The 21931-nt window shown below is 35.4% G+C and overlaps 1 protein-coding gene across 3 annotated transcripts in view; it reads right to left on the bottom strand.

Annotated features, from left to right (window-relative positions):
• Positions 1 to 21931, bottom strand: part of grm8b (glutamate receptor, metabotropic 8b) — a 205872-nt gene that overhangs the window by 89937 nt on the left and 94004 nt on the right. The window lies entirely within an intron of this gene.

Genomic DNA, 21931 nt, shown 5'->3' on the forward strand with positions numbered 1-21931 from the left:
TTAAGTCTCGTGACACAGGGTTTGAAAACCTGTGATATAAAGAATACAATTATATAATTACATAAATTATAGACATATAAACTTCGATGACGATGTTTTCTGAAACTTAAGCGTGCAAGTTGCATGTTTTGCATTATGAAGGGAACTTGTGACTACAGAGAGAGCTATTCGTGTTGTTGGATATCGTTTTATTGAAATGCTGTGAGGAGACGCAGAAGAACTGATGAAATGGTTAAACGCGTATGCCCATACACTGGCAGTCTCCACATGAACGCGCTCGCGCACAAAATAACTACGAGTTTAAACATCTGATTTCTATGTCGATGGCTGTTTGTCAGGCCTAATACATAATGCCATGGTGTTTTACACACAAATGGTCACTACACGCCATGAGTATGCCAATGGTTTCCATCACCTTAACGCGCATTTGAACTAACGCAAAACTCAAGATAATCTGCGTCTGCCTATTGAATTTCTTTGATAATTCTGGACAGTAAAAACGACCATAGGCTGCTATACGGTCATTTCAGCGCTAATGTGTGCACTTAGGATTTATTACACATTTAGGAGAGTATTGCAAGAAGCTGCTTACATTAATCTTACTTTGTAAAAAAAAAATACAATCATGATTTTCATTAAAAAATTATGTTATAATTATAGGCTTAAATACCTTGGTATCAGCTTAATGTTATCAATCAATTCAATTCAAATTTATTTGGTTTGTCATGATTAATTTGTGTCCATAATAAGTAAAATAAAAAAAAATAAAAAAAATCTTCTAACAAGAATAAACACATATGAACAATTATTAAATTATGAATGTATTATTATTTTTAACTAGCCTATCTTGAAATTATCCAAGCAAAGTTTTGCGCTCAGATGTGACAGCGAAATTACCTAAATGTGATTACAGAATATATTTCATTTAATTATCCATCAAATTGTCATTTTCTCCTTACAGTCTTGCGAGTTAACAATAATTCCCAGTAAATTACTTTGTGAACAAAGAAAACATTTTGGCATTAGGCATTAAAAATGTAAAAGTTTTATCGTACAAATAGAATTTAGTTTCACTCATTTTAAAATTCGTCACCAGAGTGAATGGGAACATGATTTATTGAAAATATTTGAAAATACAAGTGGTTCTTAAGTCAATACTTTTTTAATGGCTTGTCAACTTTCCATTCCTCCGCTGCGTGGTTCTAATCAGCGCTGGATTCAAGTCACCGGATTGTTGTCAGCGCGAAACACATTTTTGTGCACGTGAATTCATGTCAGTGCTTGAGTGCTGGTCTATGACTGGAAAAATAATCGTTGCAAAAGAAACGATACATAGCCTAGCTTACATGTTGCGTTAAACTGGCAGATTTTAGAATGTTATAGGCAATTCTTTTGCAAGTAATTACACGTTTAATCTTGTCTTGCCTGGATCTTTGGTGTAAACTCGTGAACGCCCCCAAGAACACCTGAACGCCCCCCTTTTAAAAATCTTGCTTCCAACGCCCCCTGTTGTTCTCTGAACGCCCCCGTTGAGAAACACTAACTTAAAGGGTTGGTTCACCCCAAAATGAAAATGCTGTCATTATTTACTCACCCTCATGTCGTTCCAAACTCGTAAGACTTTCGCTCATCTTTGGAACACAAATTAAGATCTTTCTGATGAAATCTGAGAGATGTCTGTCTCTCCATTGACTGCCCTTGCAACAAACACTTTGACGCTCCAGAAAGATCATAAAGAGATCGGAAAACGAATCCATATGAATCGAGCGGTTTAAGCCGGTTTAGGCTTTTACTCACATGTAAACATTGATCAGCGAACATAAGCAGAAGCTCAACCGAACATGAATGATGCACAAGAAAAAAACCTCTTCCGGAAGCTCAAACATGCTGCATAACCAATGAGGTTCATTCTATTATTTGAGCTAATCGTATTGTCAAGTAAGGGATAATCCATGGCTAGCTAATGATTTTAGTGTACGACGTGGAGGCAAACAACCACCCGACATAAATGGTTTATTACGCAGCTAGCCTTGGATTATCCCGCTTATATCATGGTCATTTTCCAGCATTGACAAGTTAAAACTGTCATTGGTGTTTGCAGTACTAAATTTGACTGGAAGGGTTAGCTATGACTCAGATCTAGCATTCTGCTCGCTTTAAATCAGACACAGAGATGAAGCAGTGTGGTAAGGCTACCTTTATTTGATTGAATTATAACATTATTTGAATGAATTAGCCTATCAAGAGTAGGGTTGCAAAGGGGCGAAAAGTTTCCGGGAAACTTTCCGGAAACTTTCCACGGGGGAATTTTGGAAATATTCCAATTTGGAAACTTAACAAGAATTTACGGGAATTTATGGGAATTAACTGGAAATTTTGGGAAATTTATATAAATTTATAATTTTTATATAAAAAGTATCATATACAAACATAAATATAAACATTTTGTTTGGTCATAGCATGAAATTTCTTTTTCGCATTCAATTAATTCTAATTTAGTAAATATGTAAAATAAACATTTTTATTGCAGCAGTTGTTTTGTGTTATTTATTTCAGTGTAACATGATCCTTCAGAAATCATTCTAATATGCTGATTTGATACTCAGTTACTGTCAATGTTGGAAACAGTTGCGCTGTTTAATATTTTTTTGAAACCTGTAATACTTTATTTTTTTAAAATTCATTGATGAGTAAAAAGTTAAAAAGAACAGCATTTATTCAAAATAGAAATCTTTTCTAACAATATCACTTTAATATCACTTTTTTTTTTATCAATTTCACACATCCTTGCTGAATAAAAGTATTCATTTCTTTCAAAAAAAACAAAAACATTTTGACTGGTAGTGTATACTGTTACAAAATATTTCTATTTTAAATAAATGCTGTTCTTTACATTTTTATTCATAAAAGAATCCTGAAAGTATCACAGGTTATAAAAAATATTAAGCAGCACAACTGTTTCCAACATTGATAACTGAGTATCAAATTAGCATATTAGAATAAATTCTGAAGGATCATGTGACACTGAAGACTGGAGTAATGATGCTGAAAATTCAGCTTTGCATCACAGAAATAAATTATATTAAAATAGAAAACCATTATTTTGAATTGTAGTTATATTTCACAATATTACTGTTTTTTCTGTTTTTTTTTTATCAAATGTGCATGTTATGGACTGGGGCAATGGCAATGCACAGTGCATGCAGGGGGTGTGGCCTCAATAGCCCTGCAGTAAGTAGTGTGCTGTGTGAATGTCAGGGTAAAAATTCAACTGAAATTGCATTAAATCTGGTTGTTTTAACCAAAATTATGCTGCAAGATGTTTTTTTCAACTACATTTAAGTACCCTGTTATAGGCTAACCTGCAATTTTGCAAATTCCCTGTTTATTCCCATTTATTCCCATTAATTTCTGTTAATTCCCATATATTCCCGTTTATTCCCGTTAATTCCCATGGAAAGTTTCTAGCTTTGAAAATTCCCGGAATTTTGCAACCCTAATCAAGAGAGATGTGAGAGTGAATAACCTGCGTCTGTTCAGCGTCTCTCTAGCCATGAAGCTGTGAGTTGAATTACTTCAAAAACAGTGATTTTAACACCTCCTTGCTGAGTAATATAATGTAGCGATTCAGTAGCAGCGAAGTTTATTTACTAATAAAAGTCATGGGGGTGTGTTGGCAAAGTTTCTGTGCTCCTGAATGTTTCTGTGTGTGCGCAGCGCTATCTCCGATCTCTAAGTGACGTATGTGTGTGTGTGCGCTTCAATGAAAAAACTTTTATTTTTCAAGTTTTGTGGCCTGACGGCAGTGCTAAACACCTTCCTGTGGTCTTTGCAGCATTTTGCAAACAATATAACAGAGTGAAAGCAGACCAGCGGAGGTAGTGAGACGTACAGCAATCAAATTCAGATTCAGACTCCAGTGTGAAAACAACATGAGATTAAATCAACAACTGGAACTCTGAATGCCCTGATTGTCTATTATGTTTTCCCCACACCGCAGTTGCCATTTTATTTTTATCACCGTAACGTCCTTGGATGCTACATTAAAGACATCATCAAACCAAAAGTAACATTGCAAATCCTTTGTGAATCAGAGATCTTTGGAATAAAAAAGGATTGGTTACAGAGAGTGGGAGAATACTGAGGGGGTGTCTTGAGTGAAGATGTATTTGCCTGTTAATATGCCCCAGATTTGCCATCGCTTGTCGCATTCCTTTTGAACGGCATCCAAGCAGGCATGCGAATGCGATCAATTAGGGCAGAGCGATACTTTAGAGCATGTGTCTATGGACACATTTATTCTACTGGCTGGCACACAACACTTACAACCATGAAATATTCAATGCAATCAGCAAACACTCACAGAAGAAGAGCATTCCTCCTACATCAGGGTATCACAATGTGAGAAGTTGGTTTCATAGAGGTCACGACAAAAAAAAAGTGTGGTCTATTTAAAGTTGTTCTAACTCTAGGGCCAGTTTTACATGTGGTATTTCAGCCCCCAAACCTGTCTTATTCATTCAGTTTAAAGTATGAGTTCACTTCAGAATTAAAATTTTCTTATAATTTACTCACACCCATGTCATCCAAGATGTCTTTTTTTTCTTCAGTCAAAAAGAAATAGTGGTTTTTGAGAAAAACATTCCAGGATTTTTCTCCATATACACTGCGTTCCAAATTATTATGCAAGAGACAAATCAGTAAGATTTCTGTACAATAAACATTCAGATTTTAGTTTTTCTAAGAAAATGTTTGTTCGTTTATTTATCCATGTCTTTTTAGATAACTGGTATCAATCTCAGACAAAATTATTTGCCAGATCTATGGAAACCCTACTTAGAGGTTGTTCCACATTATTAAGCAAGTCACAGTTCTCATGCAATATGGGAGGAAGAAAGATCTTTCTGAAGATGAAAAGCATGAAATGCAATGTTGTGCAAAAGGCATGAAAACAACTAATATTGTGTGAAACTGAATGGAGATTATCGAATTATCATAAGATTTGTGAGTGATTTAGAGCACAGCAGAACTCGGTCAGATAAAGGCTTATTGAGTAAAGTTCCTGTCAAAAAAATTAATTGTATTAAAAGGGCAGCTATAAAAAAAACCAATGTTGAGCAGAAAACAGGTATTTGAAGCTCCTGGTGTCTCTGGAATCTCAAGAAGCTCTCCATGCAGGCTGGCAGTTGTGCGTAAAGATGCATTTCAGCCACTCCAAACCAAACCTCACAAAGAGAAACATTTACAGTGGGTTTAGAAATACATGAAGACTCATTTTTATTCACTGACTAATGCTGTACTACAACGGATGGTCTAAATGGATGGATTTCTGGATGGTTGGTGAATGGCCACCACTTTCCAACAAAACTGCAATGTCAGCAAGGAGCTGGTGGGTGATGATTTGGGCTGGAATACAGGGAAGTGAGATGGAGGGTATTAAAATGACTTTTGCAAGATATGTGGAGCTCATAACTGGCCATTTTCAGCTATGGTATAAAAAGGAGGATAGTGCATAGTACAATGCACTATTGTACAATGCACTATGCACTATCCAATGCTGCAAAAAAACACCACAGCAATAAAACTGTTTAAAAATGTATTTCTACACCCACTGTAAATGTTTCTCTTTGTTATGTTTGGTTAGTGGTGTCTAAAATGCATCTTTACGCACAACTGCCAGCCTGCATGGTGAGGTTCTCAAGACTCCAGAGACACCAGCAGCTTCAAATACCTGTTTGCTGCTCAACACTGGCTTTTTTTAAAGCTGCCCTTTTAATACAATTAATTTTTCTAATAGGAACTTTCATTAATAAGCCTTTGTCTAACCGCTGTGCTCTAAATCACTCACAAATCTTATGATAATTTGATAATCTCCATTCAGTTTCACACAATATTAGTTGTTTTCATGCCTTTTGCACAACATTGCACCATTTCATGCTTTTCATCTTCAGAAAGATCTTTCTTCCTCCCCATATTGCATGAGAACTGTGACTTGCTTAATAATGTGGAACAACCTCTAAGTAGGGTTTCCATAGATCTGGCAAATTATTTTGTCTAAGATTGATACCAGTTATCTAAAAAGACATGGATAAATAAACAAACATTTTCTTAGAAAAACTAAAATCTGAATGTTTATTGTACTGAAATCTTACTGATATGTCAATTGCATAATAATTTGGAACGCAGTGTAGTGGATTTCACTGGGGTTCAATGGTTTGAAGGTATAAATTGCAGTTTCAGTGCAGCTTCAAAGGAAGGTATAAGGGTCTTATCTAGTGAAACAATTGGTCATTTTCTAAAAAAAATAAATAAATTATATACATTTTAACCACAAATGCTGGTCTTGCACTGTTCTGCGATACGCTATGCATTACGTAATCATGTTGGAAAGGTCACGCGTGACATAAAGCAATAATAGCTACAGTCTGTTTAATTTAATACTATAATGACCATTTCACATATGAAGCAGATAACCATATTGTATCCACACTGTTAAACGATTGTGTTTTTCAGAACTGTACAGATCTACTGATCTCTTTTTATTGAAATGGATTATTAATTATAAAAGGCCCTGGGGCAGGACAGCAGTTAAGATAAGTCTGTTATATAATACTGACTTCCTCTTTTCACCCTTATTAAGGACCAAGTTCAGCCCTCTCACTTAAGAGGACATAACCGCATATATTACATATAAATGAATATTTGATCTCTTTTCAGAGAACTGATGTCTTAAACTATTCCGGAACAAAGAAATGTCACCGTATTTCAGCCATATCAGCACTTTCCACCCTCATTAGAAGCAAATGCAAAATTTATCAGTCTTTAAAGAACAGGTTCGTGAAAGGGAAAATTGTCATGGCAAGGAAAAATATTGAACCCTTTTTCATTCTGCTGAGGTAAACTGTACGACTGCGGTTGGTAAGTGGAGCAACACTCATTTTTATTGGACTTTCTCTCAAAATCAATAGAATGAAAGTAGCATTCATCTGACATGCTTTGTGCCTCTGGATGATCCACAATCCAAGCTTAATGAGATTAAATAGGCCATTAGTTGTCTTCAACTGTCATGGCTGTAAGCTACCATATCAGTTTACAGTCTACCAAATGTTTACAGAGGCACAGTGTGATTTAGCCAATTAAGATGTGCAAAGTGTCCCTGAATCAATCAGGATGTGTTCTTGGATACAATTGTCTTTTATTGGTCCTGGAACAACATTCCTACCAACTAAATAAATAAATAAATAAATAAAGATGCATGATACATCAGTACCATATTGGCCGCTATTAAAGATTTTATTAAATTGTACTGGTATTGGTTGATATTATATATATATATATATATATATATATATATATATATATATATATATATATATATATATTATTGTTTATGCTTATTTCCCTGTTTTTACACTTTTGACACTTTTGCCACTAACAATAACACTCACTTAAAGTGTAACTCAATTTTGAACCTGCTTTGTATTGTTACAATGTCGGTAGTATATGTAAGCGAGCAGTGTTTACGCATTCTCTGTGTTACCTGAACTGAGAATTTCATGTTTATTTGTTACACTGTAAAAAAGAATTGTTGATTTAACTTAAAAAAGTAAGTTACCTGATTTTGAGTTCATTGAAATTAAAAAATTGAGTTAACACAATGAAGGCGATTCGTTTAATCAACAGAAACTCAAAATATTATGTTATCTGAAAGAAAAAATGTTGTGATAAATCATGAAAATAATTTACTTACAGTGCAGCAGCTCCAGGGCTTTCAAGAAAACTATAAGCATTTTTTTTTTTATCCCCGCCCATGGGCTGATGGATCGGCAGAGGGTTATTAACAGAACAGTTATGGTAGGGTAGGTTTATCACTGAAAATGTATTGTACTTTGTCTACTCTTTAAACAGCATTATGGTAAAAATGGAACACTCTGGCAACAGCTTTCTTACCTGTGCGTGTTTAGCTTGTTTACCTGTGCGTGTTTAGCTTGTTTACCTGTGCGTGTTTAGCTTGTTTACCTGTGCGTGTTCAGCTTGTTTACCTGTGCGTGTTTAGCTTGTTTACCTGTGCATGTTCAGCTTGTTTACCTGTGCATGTTTAGCTTGTTTACTGACTGTACAGCAGTTTCTTTGAGTTTTTGTCCCCCTTGTTTACTTTTTGAATTTTGCACCAGGAATGAACTAAAAGTTTAAAGGTATTGACTAAAAGTTTGCTAAGAAGTATTTCCTATTAAAGCAAGCCAATATTTGACTCTGGTCAAGCGAATCCATAGCAGACTGGTGGGAATGGATTTGGAAGGCGACATGCCCAGTGCATTATGGGAGTTTTCCTGCCTATTTGACATAAGGGAAGACAACAGCCTTTTTTATTTGTTTTCTCTTGTCAGGTAGCACTGATTTCAATTTTTTTTTTTGCCTTTGTACTGGATTGGCAGCCAATTTTTGTTGATCGTCCATTTTATCAGCAGTGAAATACCCCTTTAAATTGAATCTTTAAAAACAATTTAATAACACTGTTAAATCTAATCTTAAGCAAATCTCAAATCTGTTTTTCATACTGTAGGTACATTATGTTGTGATGCCTAAATTCACTTGTAGGATTGAAAATGATTTCAAGTTGAACTTGTGGGATTGAAATTGAAAACAGTCATTTTAAATTGTAATAATGTTTCACAATATTACTGCTTTTTTTATCAAATTAAATGTAGCCTTGGTGAGCGATGCTGAGCATAAGAGCCTATATATATATATATATATATATATATATATATATATATATATATATATATATATATATATATATATCGCACTTGAACGGGAAAAGGGCAAAAACTCACAAAATTATGCTAAAATGCCCATTTTTGTCAAGTATCCTTGTAAGCACGGTCTTAAATGAGTTAAATAAAGTCTTAAATGAACACAAAGAGTTGTGAGAAAATAGGATGCAGATCCAAGTCATGTGTGGCAGCTCTTAAAGTGACAGCAGCCTAATGGTGCGTTCACACCGAACGCGTCTGGGGCGTCAAATTCGCGTCAGACGCGTCTAGTTGGACGTTTGAACATTTTGAATTCAGACGCTTCAGAGGTGCGTCAAATTCGCTCTATTCGCGCATCTAAACAAAGTGGGTTCAGACACGAATTTGCGTCATGGGAGGGGCTTCCATCTCTTTTTGCACAGATCCTCTGAATAAACACATCATCTTGTCAGTTGGAAACCAGTAGCGGCAATTTAACTCGGTTATGCCGGCCGGCTTTTGCTACCTAGCAGGTGGGCTAGTATCAACGGCTAAAATCATGCAAAGTGTTTTACAACTAACCAGATTGTCCGATTTCTTCGCTTATCCTCTTCCAGGCAAGGTCCTTTTTATTCCTGTCTCAATAAAAATATGATGACACATCATAGAGCTCAGGGTGGCCACACACAGCGACTATAGACTATTACTATATATCTTTATTCTGGTCTCCACCGCTGATCACGTCATAAACACGTCACTACCAAAGCAGAGTCCCTGATTGGTTAACGCACCGCGAATTTTCGCCAAAGTTCAGATTTTTTTTAACTCGGGCGTCAGACGCTCAATTCGCGTGTCAACGGCTGATTCGCGCCGCAGGACGTCTAGACGCGCGTTTACATTGACTTAACATGTAAATCAGACGCCCCAGACGTGTTCGGTGTGAACGCAGCATAATAAACCTGCTACAGTCTGCCATTAATGTTAATCAAAGAACAACAAAACAAAAAACAAACAAAAAACACTCATGGCTCTTAACTGAATAACTTTTGTAACTTTCATAAAAAATAATAAAAATGTATCTATAGTTTAATCTAAATTTTGCAGTGAAGACTGTGAAGTGTTTAATAATTGCTTTGATTCTGGATATTTTCTACCTGTTAGATCCTATTTCTCTATGTTGTTTCTACTGTACATTCATTTGGAGATTAAATGTGAAATTATAACAATATGAAAATATTTTAAAAACTTTAATGTTAGCTTAGTTACAGAAAAAAATGTGTGATAAATAGGTTATTTTTTTTAATTAATTGATAGCACTAATATATATATTCTTACAATATAATAATCTATATAAGTTCTTTCTGATAACTTTACAGCATTGACAGAATGGATGAAAAGGCGCAGCGGGATGCAGGGGTTTAGAGTGAAGTGCATGGAGAAGAGGATTAAATTGCAACAGTCCCCAATTAAACCTCTGGAGTCTGATAGAAGAAGAGAAGAGCATTTATAGTTGGCTATTCCCCAGAAGGCTCTATAATATCTACTGTGCAAAAATAGTTTAAGAGGGTGCAAAATTCTGTAATTGTTCATATTAATGCATATTTTCGCAAAGTATTGTGAGAATTTAATGCTGTTCATAACAACTGGAACATTTTAAAGCACTTTATTGAAGCAAGGTCAGTGTTCTGGCATTCACTACATGCTTTCATGACTTGACTAGAACACTTTTTCCCATCTAACCTGCATGCAGAGACAACTCATAGTCAGTGTTTAGGATTGACAACTGTATTTGGGTCATTGTCGAATAAGGTTTTTAAAAGTGACAAAAAATGTAATGGAGATATAAATAATTTTGAAGTTTTACTAAGTGTTATCAATGAGATTATGTGGTTTTTATAATCAGTTAACATTGCTTTTGTCATTTATTACAAGATGGACAACATTTGTCACCAAAAAAGTCATTCGGTTTAACCAAAATTTCGGTTTTACTGAATGACACTTTTGGTTATACCGAATGACGATATTTTCAAACAATGCTAACAGGCTGATATCTAGCTAGAAAAGTACAGTCAAACATTTTATACTTAGTACAAGTTTTTAAAATATTACAACACTTTCCATGTTTTATAGCGGTTGTACCGAATGACCTGATGTTTTGGGACATGTGTATGAGCAAATGAAAACATGAATTTTTCAAATAGTTAAGAGAGAGTAAGTTACTTTGCTTCATGTGGTCCTTTGCAGGTGTCTGAATGATGTCACATCCTGTCACATGATATTGACCGCATGACTTGATCCAAAATGGTCCCTTTATGTTGGTTACTCCGAATGACATCAATGAAATTCATTTTCCGGACATTCTTTCTCATAACAAAGCAACGACTTCTACACATATTTTAATACCATTTTTCACTATGTTGATATATGATGTTATAACATAATGCCAGAATAAAATAATATATACATTTATTACATTTTAAGATATTTTTTTTCACAAATGAAATGGCTGTATTGGCCTTTGGACGGTTAAACCGAATGACCTTTTGACACTTTTAAATCTTAAAAATACCTTTATATGTAGCAAAATATAATTAAAACCTTTTGGATTCAATAAAGGAGATCAAGTCATACTACCTTACATACTTTGGATGTCATATCTTTGTTTTTTATTATTATTAAGGCCTTTGGACAAAAAAAATGACCCGTCACGTCATTGACCCTTTTGAAAACAGGTGTGACTCTCCATCTGCGTTCATATAACTGCTTACATGGGGTTTGAACCATTATTTAATGAATGAATATCCGATGTCAAGCCCCTTCTCTATTCCTGCGACAGCTGTGAATATCACTTGTAACCATAATTTATTTACAATTCCTTTTGGTCACTCTAGTTACAATTACACACTCGCTTAACCTTTAAGATTGAGTCTTTGATATCACTTGATATCATGTTATATGGGCAAATTTGACCAATTCCAGTTCAAAAACCAAGGACTGACATCATAAGATAAAAAAACGGTCGGCTCAACATGTACCCATCCAATTCATCCTCTTCTCCCTCAATTTTGTGTCTCTTTCCTCTGTCCTATAAATAGCAAGGCTAAAAATCCCATGAAGAAAGAATTTTAAACAAAAGCTCCTGAGTCCTCTCAGTGTTGGCGCCAGTGCAGCATTGCATCTGATAACTGCAGTGTGCCGACATCGGAGCAGGAATCCCACCACTGCCTCAAGTCTAGTTAATCCGTCACGCAGGCGTGGGAGGTGCCAATTGCTGAGCGAGTCAATTTCAGCCCAGCTCCGCACACATTATCAAACTATGAGAAACATCTTGCTTTTTCATCACATCAGGCACATTGTCAATGAATCTGCTGAGAAATTAATGGGAGATTTTTCTTCCCCTCTTCTATGTTCTCTTTTCCCCGCCTTCTCCTTATCTGTCTCCCACTCTCTGAAGTTGACTAAACAAATGGAAACAGAAGATGAAAGGAAATCACAAACATATGGGAACATTCTGAGACCGGATGGTTTTAATGAAAATATTTGAGATGAGTGGGGTCCAAAAAAAAAAAAAAAAGGAAAGGAAATTTCAGAAAAATGCAACTTAAAAGCATTTTCACTAATGGTATCGGATTGTTGAACACCCAGAACTCTGAGAACTCTGACAAGTGTGATTTCTTCGGACAGCTTTTAGTATCTGTCAGGTAGGAACATTTTGTGCTTTTCCAAGAATTCATTGAAGCACCTTTGATTACCATCAAAGCTCAAAGGATACAAAATAACCCCCATAAGCAATATACATTGTCATCTAAAAGCATGATTGAAGGGCATGAAGGGCATCAGAGCATGTTAGACATAAGATTAAGTCCATAAAGTGCAGAAAAATTATATATATATATTATATTATATATTTAAATATATTTTAAAAATATAACCTATATTTAACAAAAATATTTTTTTAAATTCTATTTGTTTTACAAGAAATTAATTTGACCATGTTGCTATATTTAAATATATATTTTATTATATTATATTTTAAAAATATAACCTAAATTTAAATATATATATATATATATATATATATATATATATATATATATATATATATATATATTTTTTTTTTTTTTTTTAATTTAAAATTCTACATTTTGTCTTTTTTTTAAACAAGAAATGAATTACACCATGTTTTTACACACGAGATTAAGTCCATAAAGTGCAGGAAAAAAAATTGTTATATTATTTCTTTATTTAATTGGAATTTCCTATATTTATATACAGAATATAGAATATAATATTATATTATGTATTTTAAAAATATAATCTGTATTTAGAAATGTACATTTTATTTAAAATCCTATACTTTATAATTTTTACTTTATGAACGAGAATGGAATAATAGCATGATGCTAGAAATGTGAGATTAAGTTCACAAAGCGATCTAAATTAGATTGTAATATTTTATTTGTTATTTCTATTTAAAATTGTATAATTTTTCATTTCATTATATGAATGAGACTTGCATAGTTTTTGTTTTCTTTCCTTTCTTTTGAATGTGTTAATAAATTTGTGTTTACAATTTATTTGACAGCCTTTTTTTCTAAAATGAAATCCTTCCTCTAGCTAAGGGAGAGATGAAGTAATCCATCTTCATCTAATATTTACCCCTATTCACTCTGTCCTCTGACCACCTTTGTGTGATTAATATTTAATACCTTTCTGGGCATCTATGATTTAGATTCAGGGGTTTGCACAAGTATTCATGCTTCCCCTCGGGGGAGGAAAATAAGATGATGCTTGCCTGGCACAGAAAATGTCTGTGAGTAATTTCAGTGGCTGCCTGTCACCCTCCGCAGGGTCTTTTGAAATTCGGCATGTATAGGATGTATGATAAGCTTTTGTTAACAAGAAATTGTTAGGGCAGAAATCTGATGCGTGTCTGCAAGAGGAAACGAAAGCATGCTGCTGGCTACAGCGTTCGAGCTGCTTTGAACTCGTTTTATGCAACATGGTCCCTGGACCATACAGCATCACATCACAGAACATTTTGTGAGGCAATGTTGAGCTCTCCTCTCATCTCCTGCCTTGAGGTAGTTACTTTAAAATGGGAATTAAGGGTCCGGGTTCACAGTAAAACTTGTCGGGAGAGTAATTCTCACTCGCTGATGAGTTGTAATCTGAAGCAAAATTACACATTTGGACTGAGGGCAACTGGCCAAATGCTCCATTTACCTCTTGATATGGGCTTATTAGTGTCTGGGAGACATGGAGCTATATGACTCACACTGTGCTTGATGAATTACCTTCAATATGGATGGATTCCAGCCGTTTATATCCACTGCAGTACCTTTCTTAGTACTTAGATACATTTTCAACACATTTTGAAAGATAAATCAATACCGGTCCAAACTTTGGAATAATTAAGATTTTTTAATGTTTTTGAAAGAAGTCTCACAAACGCTTCATTTATTTGATCAAAAATACAGTAAAAATAGTAATCATGATTTTATTATGCTGATTTGTGTCCTAATTTATTATTAAAGATTCTTATTATTCTAACAAACTGCACTCCCAACATGCTACACTTGCTAGCAGTGAATAGCTACATGCTAATAGCAATTAGCTCAGGATTAAATCATAAGTCAAATTTTGTTAGCATCATGTTAACAATATGCTAATTGTGTAAGGATCTTGTTAAAACATGCTAGCAACATGCTAATCATGTTAACATCATTCTAGCAACATGCTAATTGCATTAGCATCTTGGTAAAACATGCTAGTTGCGCACAGTAGCCTAAGCACGACTCAGATTTTCTTCAGGAAATATACTTTCTACTTATAGTTGAAAAATGATTTTGCTGCTTAATATTTTTGTGGAAACGTGCTTTTTTCAGGATTCTTTGTTTAATAGAAACTTCAAAAGTTCATTTGTTTGAAATAGAAATTTGTAACATTTTAAATGTTTAACGACATTTAAAAACAATTAACGAGTCCTTTGCTGAATATTAAAAAAAATAAATCTTACACCAAACTTCTGAATGGTAGTGTATCATGGTTTCCACAAACATTTTACTGTTTTTAACACTGATAATAATAAGAAATTATTCTTGAACAGCAAATCAGCATATTAGAATGATAAATTGTTAACATATTTCACAATATTAAAGGGGTCATGATTTTGTTTTTATTATTTTAAAGGGGGCCTATAATGTCCATTTTACAAGATATAATATAAGTCTCTGGTGTCTCCAGAATGTGTCTGTGAAGTTTCAGCTCAAAATACCTAACAGATCATTTATTATAGCTTGTCAAATTTGCCCCTATTTGGGTTTGAGCAAAAACACGCCGTTTTTGTGTGTGTCCCTTTAAATGCAAATGTGCTCCTGCTCCCAGCCCCCTTTCCAAAAGAGGGCGGAGCTTTAACAGCTCACGCTTCGGTTGCTCAACAACAACAAAGCAGGAGAATCTCACGCAGCCAAAATGATGATTGTCAGTAACAGTGTTCAGCCTTACATTGTTCAAACCAGAGTCGGACAATGATGGAAAGACTCAGGAAGAAGTTACAACTTTTAGAATGAAACTGGACGTTTCTGAATGGCTAGAGGATAAATTTATGTAGTTGCTGTGGAGTTGATTCAGCTCATCGACTAGCATGTGCCGTCATGTTGATCTTTTGAGCAAATCCAGAGTTGAATTGACCCTTGTTTGTGAAGCAGTCCAGCGTAAAATGATGGCATTGTAACAAAACTCTACTACAACAACTCTTCCTCTTCTCTAAAGCAGCCCATCATGGCCTCACCACGTCAGATACATTTATCTTTCAATAAACGTTTCTGTGTAAACTCTGTATTAACATTTCTTTACACTGTGGCTCATTTACAAAACAATCTGCAGTCAAATGCTCCGAACAAACATATAATCCTCTGAAACGATCTGGGACGCCATTAAAATAAACCATCCACTTGTTTCCGACGCTGGGATCTTTCTGAAGTCGGAGACACAAATGAGCTGTTTAAACTGGACACGTCAAAGCTAACGTCCTTTCATTCTACCATTTGTCCTGTTGTCGACAAACTCAGGTGCATGGAGTATATCAGATTCTGAATGCGCATCTGTATACTGTATCCAGTGTAGACAGCATCAGTGATTATAATGGATTATAGTTGCTTTTGACGAAACACTCACATCCAGTGTAGGCAAATGTCTGCCATTAAGTGACTGAAAGCCAGTGGGCGGGGCCTATGGTGCAATGATGTATAACTATTAGTCGATATCTTGCTCTGAAGGCAGTCATATGCAAATGTATTTGTTCATGTGATGTCACAGGTCACCAAATATCAAAACGAGCTGTTTTTTGAGCTTGATTAAATCAATGGTTTTTTTATAATAAGGAGGGTGTTTTAAGCTATGAAACTTGCAGGATGTTTTAATACATCTTAAATGTCAAAAGATCAAGACAAATTCGATTTCTCATGTCAAGACCCCTTTAATGTTTTTACTGTATTTTTCATCAAATAATGCAGCCTTAGTGAGCATATTAAACTTCTATCAAAAACTCTTACAAAAATCGTATTTGTTCCAAACTTTTGACTAGTAGTTTATATATTTCGATGAATAGATCGATAAAGGTGTGCTATTTAGTTTCTAAGTGATCAAACTTTTGATTTTTGTCTGGTGGACTGACTTGCATTCAAGGAAGGACCTGAGCTAGACTTGGCTAATAAGCAACCACCTAGCAACCAGCCAGAACACCCTAGCAACCATCAATCAACTTGGCAACCATTCCGAACACCCTAGCAACCACATAATAACATCCTAGCAAGTTTCAAAGTGTCTAGACTCTCAATTAAAGTTAATAAATAAGTATGGTAATCATCTATTCATATTAATGACCCTAATTAATATTCATGACCAGTGAGCAATTTTGCAAATTTTGCACACTTGCAAGGTGCATTTGTATGTTGTAGTTTATTTTGTAATGGTCTCATAAAATAGTTCAGGTGTCAATTGCTACAGTGCACGAATAATTTTTCATATTTATTCGCAAATGCAAATGGAATGCTTATACTGTAGTCCTCTGTGGAATATGAACCCTATTAACATATTTCCAAAACTTGCAGCAACCTCAAACTCTAAAATATTCAAAACCCTGCATGGCATACAGTATCTAATTATTGCAGCTTTATTGGTATTACAGGACGGCCATAAGTATTTTGAATGCTCGTCACAACTATCCTGTCAAATCATAAATAAGATTGTCTACACTCTCGTCATGATAAAAAGCCTCCAAGAGCTCATTCTTCCACTGCTTTCCAATTCATCTCCAGGGCTATAAAACCAATTTTGAGTTTTATGATTGGGTTTATTGCTGAAATTAAAGTCTTAATTAAAAGTCAGGAGAATGTGTATTAGAGTTGCGGTGGAAGATTGATGTCAATAATGAAAGATCCTTCAATGCTATAGACAACTCATTTGACAAGCATATTGAGCTTTAGCTTAGAAACACCAACACAGATTAAAGTAATTGTTTCTGTGTTGAACACACATGCCTTGCCCATCAGGATAATGTCTTTCAGATTCAGAGACTCTGCAATGGTTTTGGAAGCTCTTGGAATGCAATAATGATTTGGAGTGAGTATAATAGTCAGTATAATGAGTTTTTATATAGCAGTTAGTCTCATCTACACTTTTCCCACTGTTCCATCTCTTTTTTCTAGTTGTTTTCATTTTAGTGATAGTATACACACATACATACGTAAATATGTAGACCAAAAATTCAAACCCATTTCTCCCAAATGAGCACCATGGCCCAATACATCATAAAAAGAAAAAAAAAATTAAAAAAGTAAAATAAAATAAAATAAAATAAAGAATATAAATAAATTCAAACCAATTTCTCCCAAATGAGCACCATAGTGCAATGTATCAAAATAAAATAAAATAAAATAAAATAAAATAAAATAAAATAAAATAAAATAAAATAAAATAAAATAAAATAAAATAAAATAAAATAAAATAAAATAAAAATAGTCAGCCCCAATAGCCTTGTGGGCAGTGCGCCGACATTTAGCGCCGTTGCACTTCAGGCATCCCGAATTTGAGTCCCGGCTCGTGGACCTTTCTCTATAAAAATAAAACAAATTCAAGCCAATTTCTCCCAAATGAGCACCATGGTGCAAAGTATAAAATAAAGTAAAAGACTAAAAATTCAAGCAAAATTCTCCTGAATGAGCACCAAGGCCCAATGTAACCAAACATGTCACAGTTCCAGCCTTGCAGCCCTTTTCTTGCTCATTTCAGGCAAATAAAAATCCCAGGTTTCAGATGATCAATATAAGTTGTCACGATTCCTGGGCCTTTGCTTTACTTGCACAAGTTTTGTAAAAAGGTTAAAAAGTTTTCCTCATGATTGCAGCCCCGAAGTGAGAATGTCAGCCCCAAAGGAGGCCCTTTTGAAACCTATAAATAACCTCCAATATTGCAAATGGACATACACAATCTCTCCCAGCTCATGTGATGTGGGAGACGAATGGTCTTTTTGTGAGGCAAGTGCTCAGCACCATGAGGCTCCAGAACCTATGAATGGCTTATTAAAAGATCCCTCGGTGCCACGGCGCTGTACCAAGAGCAGCGAGGAGAGACTCACAAGCTCAATCAACCTCTTTTGAGGCCATTACAACGCTGCAGGTATTAGAAGTGTATCATTTACTCTGCCTTGTACCTTGTTTATACAAAGCTCATATACATAGTTACCTGCAGGCGAAGGGAAGGTTTCATCAGGTTTCATAGAGCCAGCACTAAAGTGAATAACGTCTGAATTTTCATTTTTGGATCACTATTCCTTTCAACTCCTTTCTTGCACCTTTCTTCCTTTTTGGTCCCCCTCCCTTCATGTTCACTCTGGAATTCCCTTAATTTTTTTTTTGTACTTCCTGCGCATTTCTTGTTTCCGAGCATTTCGTATCTACAGTGTTCAACGGAGACAACTGCAGATCATATATAAAAGTCTAATTACTGAAAACTATAATGAGCAGCTGCCGTTAATTACCACAAACTCAAGACCCTCGCAGAGTCATTGAGATTCTGATGCAAAACCACAAATGCCCTGAAGACCCACAGTAACAAGCACTGCAGATTTAGCCTCATCCAAAGCCTGCAATCTTCTAGAAAAACAAAAAAACAAAAACGCAAGACTGCAGGGCTGAAAATCTGGTTACTTTATCTCTCTCAGACAATGGGATTCAATACAGGGTGGGTGTGTGTGGGGGGAGTATGGAATTCAATTTCTATCTCACTGGAGTCACCTCAAGTCGTATATGCAGCTAGACTATAACACTTCAATCCCAATCCCAAAGCGAGAGGTATATCATCAGATTGTGACTATGGGAATGGCATAGAATCATGAATGCTTGATAGATACTGTCTGTGGAGGCTTTAGATATTCTGCTCACCTGATTGAAGTGAACTTCTGCTCATATGAAGCAAAGGTAGGCTGTATATATTTGCTTAAAGGATTAGTTCACTTTAAAATGAAAATTAACCCAAGATTTATTCACCCTCAAGCCAATGTATATAACTTTCTTCTTTCTGATGAACACAATCGGAATTATATTAAGATTCATCCAAGCTTTAGAATGGCAGTGAACGGGAAACAACGAGTATGAAGCTGAAGAAAGTGCATCCATCCATGGCTCTGGGGGTTAATAAAGGCCTTCTGAAGCGAGACGATGCATTTATGACAGAATTTTCATTTTTGGGTGAACTATCCCTTTAAATGATCTCTCACTCAATGTGTAATTTATTGTAGAGTACTGCAGTTGCTCCATCCCAAACTTCCCAATGTTGAAGTAATTCCATTAGAAAGCGTACATATATGTTCACTGAAAGGTTCTACGGGGAACCAAAAATGGTTCTTCTGTGGCATCACTGCAAAATCCACTTTTTTTCCATGTGGCGTAAATTTCGTCACCAGAAGAGTACATGCGTACTGCCGGATTTTTGTAACTGAGCGTACTTGTACACACAGGTCACACATGCGCATTTCATTTTTTTTGCAGTAATTAGTTTATCCACAAGGTGGCAACTGTGCCCTGGGGGCGTCGTTTCACAAGGTAAAAAAGCTCTGGAACACATGCAAGCTACAAGAAAAGCTGCATAAGACCGGAACACATGCAAGCTACAGTGACAGTGGAGGCCTACATAGACAAGAGATTGAGCAAAGAGGTTAGAAATTAACCTTATTTATACAACTCTATGAGTCAAATGAAGTATACTTTGCAATCAACTGTGCACGTACACTAGCGTACTTGTAAAAAAACAAAGTATACCTAGGGCTTAACACTCATGGATTCTCAGTTTTGAGAATGATCATTTGATTTCCCTCAACTGTAAGCCAGTGAAGTCTAGAAGTGTGAAACCCAGCACAGTCCCTTATCTCATAGTAAAACCTGCATTTGTTTTTGCAATTTACCTCAGCCGTGACATTTTGGCCCCATTCTTAGGCTCCTTGGCCCCTATAGTCTGCCACAACTAAAGCCACTGAAATGGAACAGCAGCTCAGGGGACCTGCTTTAAGAGAGTGTGTGTGTGTTGAAAAATGCCTCTTTAGTAGGTTTTCATCCATTTCTTAAACATGAATAGTGATCCAGACGGGCCGATAATGGCAGGTTTTTGTTTGTGTTTAATTTCAAGGCTTCACAGATAAGAAATCATGCATTGCTCAAATCTGCAAAGCTGCAGTTTCATAAATGTGTCATTTGGGACACATATTTAAGTAGACTCAGGCCCCTCAGATGTAGATTAAATGAACTGCATGATTTTATGCAGTGCTGAGGTCATTGCATATTAACCGCTCAATTAATATTCAATGACCCCGGTATGCTACTGTACCTCAGATCCACAGTGTTTCCTACAAGGCTCTATGTGCTGCGAGTACACAGCAAGATAAATGACAAAAAACCTGTATCGACATATAATCTCATTATGTCGGCCCCTGAGTTTACTGATCAATACGAATAAATCATTCAAAAGAACATAACATGAAACTCTTTTACTTTAAGCTCCCCAGATATGGATAGCAATTTTGAGATCTTAAATTTGTTACACTTAAGTGCACATTGTGTCAGTCAGTCAATACTATCGATTTGAATTAATCCAACAGACAAGGTCAGAATTCTTGACAGTTAAAATGTTCCAGAGCTTGATGCATTTTCCAACTAATTTCTTGTTTAAAATCTAGGGACTCTAGAGCCAGTAACAGTGTAAATGTGTAGCAGGTTCATCTATTTTGATCCCTTCAAATGCACAGTGCTTTTAGAATTGAAACCCAAGGTTGGAGCTGTGGCTTAGTGGTAGTGCTCTGGTGCTCATCTTGGAAATTAAGGTTTGAATCTAGCCTGCATCATATTATGATTCCATTCTCCACAATTATTTTGTCAACAAAAAGCAGCAGAAGTAAAAAAAAAAAAATGAACTGTTAGATAAGAAATTAGTGGTTTTGGGGGTAACTCATTACAAGTAACTTGAGTTATGTAATCAGATTACTTTTTCAAGTAAATAGTAAAGTAGCGCATTACTTGTAAATTTACAACAAAAGTTCAAATACAGTAAGTAACGCAAGTTACTTTTTCACATTTATTGACTGACAGCTATCCTATTCTTCTTTAATCTAGAAAGGTAGCACAGCTGAAAGGTTTGTTTTAGCTGCTCCCTCTACTGTTCAGGCGTAAAGCTGCGCCCTCTACTGTTCAGGGGTAAATATGCATTTCCTTCAGCCTGAGGCTTATTTGTTTCACTTTTGGTGTGAAAGGGCCTTTACATTTGCCAAAAATATAACTTTTTTTGCTGTTATTATAAAACAAAGCAAGCCCAGCCGAGCCCAGGTGAGAAAAAGTAGTGCAAAAGTAATGTAACACATTACTTTTTATAAAAAGTAACTAAATAACGCAATTAGTTACTTTTTTTTCGGGAATAACGCAATATTGTAATGCATTACTTTTAAAAGTAACTTGCCCCAACACTGGAAACGAGAGCATGAGATGAAGGTTTGTGATCATAATTCAAGCTGGGCAACGTTTTATTCCTGTGAAGAAACAGATTTGAGACTTTGCCTCATCTTTAGAAGCCTGCATAGTTCTGGCACTTCTTTCTGGCAGTGCATTTCCAGAGTAATGGAATAAACTGTCGAGAAGAAACTGCAGATT

The sequence above is a fragment of the Megalobrama amblycephala genome, linkage group LG15 (assembly GCF_018812025.1).
Source record: "Megalobrama amblycephala isolate DHTTF-2021 linkage group LG15, ASM1881202v1, whole genome shotgun sequence".
NCBI lineage: Eukaryota > Metazoa > Chordata > Actinopteri > Cypriniformes > Xenocyprididae > Megalobrama > Megalobrama amblycephala.